We start from the raw sequence: 3,872 nt of genomic DNA on the forward strand, positions 1-3,872 counted from the left end.
TTCCCTGACAGCTTCACCATCAGTAGCAACAGTGAAACTTGATACAACTCCATGAAGAACAATTCTCCAATATTAATACAAAACTCTAAAATTGTCATACTCTATGACCCTATAATATTCTGCCATAAAACCTGTCATAGGGAAATGATATTAAATACCAAAATGTTTTATTGTTTTGAACCATGTTTTCTTTATTTTCTAAGAATTTCATAAAATTTATATTGCTTATACACTTTCTTCACCCCCAAACTCTCACATCCTGTCTAACCTCCTTAATCACCCAACTTCATGTAATTTCTCTCTCCTTAAGAGACTCAGACAAATATAAAATCACACATACACACACCATAACAAACAAGCAAAAATAATCCATGGAGACTAAATTGAGTTGGCCAAGAATTCCTGGTGTGATTCCTGCTCTGCAGGGTGGTCAGTGTGCCCAGTGTTACTTCATTGCATTAAACTGACTCTCCTGATCATAGCAGAAATCAAATACTAATAGCCCCTCAGCTAGAGGTAGGACTTCAAACCCACCTCAGCTCTTCCATGCTGGGATTTTGTCTTGCTAAAAGTTTTGTATTTTACCAAAGACCCATGACACATTTGGCAAGCTTAATAGTATGATTGATAGCTATAGAGCTTGAAAATATTTTTCCTGTTAAGATTCTAGTTGTTATGTTGAAACAGAGATCTAGTCTGGAAAAGATTTCACAACTCTTCTGTGTAACAGGAACATGAACCACTACTTCAAATTTTCCCACATGTCTTCACTCTGAAGGATTAATTACTTCATAAAATACTTGGCTATGTCCTTTGTCTTGTCTCAAGCCTGCCTGAAAATTTCATACTTCAGCCAGGAGACTTACAAGAAGAACCAATCTGAGGAAGAATTGGATGAAGAAAGTGTGGTTTTAACACTGTTCCCATTTACTGAAGAGCAAACCACAGAATATCCTATGAAATTAAATGGTTCTTTAACCATAGATCACAAACCACCAGTTTGTTCTCTGGTAAAGTATGAGGGAAACAAACACCTAACAAGAGCCATATCAAGTACCTCTCCTCCGGCTACCTTGCCTTCTATTAATGATGTGTCCTGGAACACTCTTTGGGAGTGGTGTCATTATAATAACTTGAGTACAGATGGCAAGAAAGTTGAGGTTTATTTGAATCTTCGGAGACATTCATATTCTGAACAAGATTGTTATAGTTCCAACATACCTCGTGAGGCCAGAATGAAGCAGGGTCCCAAGAAACCCAAGATAGTCTTCAGAGGAATCAGGCCTCCAAGTAGCTGTCAAAGTAGGAAGTAGGAGAGTGGTATCCTGGAAATTCTAACTTCACCTAAGGGGTCTATATTTGCAGCCTGGGGAAGAAATGCTATGAGAGTTGTTCAGCCAGTGTCTGTAAATCTTTGTCCTCCTCCCTCTTCTGTAGAGGTCTTTCTGCCACAATCCACTGAATTCAGATGGTGTGTTGTCCATGGCAGACAACTCCCTGCAGTTAGGAAAGGCTGGGTTCATATGCAATTTCATGCTTGATCAGACCTGGGTTCCAGATACTCCTCAAAGGATGAATTTTCTCTTCCTGTTACCAGCCTGTTATACCAGAGCCAGGAATGGAAGATAATTTGTATATCCTGAATGTGTTCACAGCAACAAGATGATGAGAAAATTTAAAATTAGAAGCCATAGAGAGAAAACTGCCCTAATCCCAATATGCCATTTTACTCTGATCTGAAGGGAATGGAAGAAGCAAAGAAAAACACTCTGTGTTTGCAATAAGAGCTAAAAAAAAAAAAAAAACCTGGAAAACTGGACATCTGTCTTCAGAAGCCTCTCCTCCTCTCTTTTCCCTCTTCCAGCAGGAATCTGCAGACAAATCAGCATCCATCTATCTAATAATGTCTGGCTAAATCCTAACATCTTTGCCATCTCCTCATGGTCTTGTGTTAGATATGCTAAATGCTTAACTATCCAAGAAATAATTTTGTTTTAGTGGGTTTGTTTTGCTGTACATTTTTTCATAGGTTGTTTTTCAAGGGGAGTGGGAATCAGTTTCTAATTAGCAAAACAAAGTACATTTTTTATATAGTTTTTTTGACTTAAGGCTTTATCATGTAGTAACTCTAGCTAGCCTGGAAAATCTAGGTAGACCAGAAACTTGTGGTGGTCTTCCTAAGTGTTGGGATTTACAAGCCTGTACCACACTACCTAGCCAGTACTTATATATTATTGACTATAGTATAGAGTTCATTGCTTGTGCTAAACAATTTGTGGGTGTTGACAAGTACAGTTGAAATCATATAGTATGCTACCTTCCAGATTGGATTTTACCTAGCAATATGCATGTGAGAAATATCCATGTCCTCGATTGATTTTTCTTTTTAATGCTGAGATTCCATTGTCCAAGATACACCTTATGAATTGATGCTATTACTGATGGATACCTAGTTGGTTTTATATATTCAAGACAGGGTCTCTTGAAGCACAGGCTGGCCTTGAATATTTAATTTCTTTTAAAATGTATTACTTGGCATTTCCCACTCAGATCACACCCATCATCCCTGTTTTCTCTTATTGCACATGTAGCTAGCACCACCAGTTCTGCCTTCAGGGCCACTCATATACACATGAATACAATGTCATTACCAGTGTACAAGTAGCTCATCAGCAACTCAACTAACTGCTGATGGTGTAAGAATTGAGCAAACAAGGACACCTCATAAAAATACCAAGGAGCAAGGAATGTCCTAAAGCCTAAAGACAGAGCTTCAGAAGGGTTTACCAAGCAAACATCAGTCCCCTGGTGATGCCCTAATTGTGTGGAGTAATGCTCAGTTCCAGGAAATGTCCCCAGTAAGGGGTGCCCCTCCTACGTGCAATTGGTATCTCCTCCTCACTTGGGGTATAGAGGTCAATGGAAACAAAAGACAATGGGCTCCACCAATAAGAGATAACCAACTCATCATGTAAACCTATGTACTGGGAAGGTATAAAAAGTGTGTGTGGTTTTGTTCCTGGGGGTCGCCTTTGCTCAAATGCAGGACAACCCCAGTATACTGGTTCAATAAAACCTCATGCTAATTGCAGCGATCTCGATCCCTGTTTCTTCGAGAGTGGGGCACCCACGCCAAATTTAACAATGGCTCCCCATGCTCCAGCGGTCATCAACTGCCAGTGGCTCCCCAGGAAGAGCATGGCTCCCACAAACCCTTCATCTCTCCTTGGCTGAATGTTAATGGGCTTGATTGATCCTTGGACCTTCATTTCCTAAGTGCTGAAGTTTACCACCACATACAGAGCTGGACATTCAACCCAGGGCTGTGTGCATACTAGCAAGTCACATACTTTATAAAGCTACATTCACAGCTGTAAATTTATGGTAAGGATTGAGAGTCTCTATAGATCCCAGGCTGGTCCCCCAAATTCACAAACATACCTCAGAGTCTGTTCAGTCTTGACACAGGTTTGAGACAGTTGCATCTTATACTTGTCTTTAGGAACTTATTGTGTAACCCAGGTTGATGCCAAGCTCTTGATCTTGCCTCTGCTTCTCATATCACCATATTTAAAGGCATGCCACTACACCTAGATTGCAGGCATGTGGCAGTGATGTATTGCTACCATTAAACTGAATCTTCTATAGCTCTGGGTAGCTTCAAACTTTCCTTGCAGTTGAGGATAATTTGGAACTTCTGAGCCCCTTTTCCACTTACCTAGTGCTGACATAGGTATGAACCACCATTGCCACTTTTATGAAATGATCCTAAGGTTTTCTGTAGGCTACTTGAGCACTTTGTATATTGGGCTATATTCCCATATCCCCGGCCTAGCATCTTCCATTCTTTTTTTTTTTTTTTTTTTTTTTTT

The 3,872-nt window shown here is 39.9% G+C and overlaps 1 pseudogene; it reads left to right on the forward strand.

Moving 5' to 3' along the window:
* Positions 1–806: 806 nt before the first annotated feature.
* Positions 807–1,740, forward strand: LOC116091206 (annotated as a pseudogene).
* The last annotated feature ends 2,132 nt before the right edge of the window (positions 1,741–3,872 follow it).

The sequence above is a fragment of the Mastomys coucha genome, chromosome X (genome assembly GCF_008632895.1).
Source record: "Mastomys coucha isolate ucsf_1 chromosome X, UCSF_Mcou_1, whole genome shotgun sequence".
NCBI classification, from domain to species: domain Eukaryota; kingdom Metazoa; phylum Chordata; class Mammalia; order Rodentia; family Muridae; genus Mastomys; species Mastomys coucha.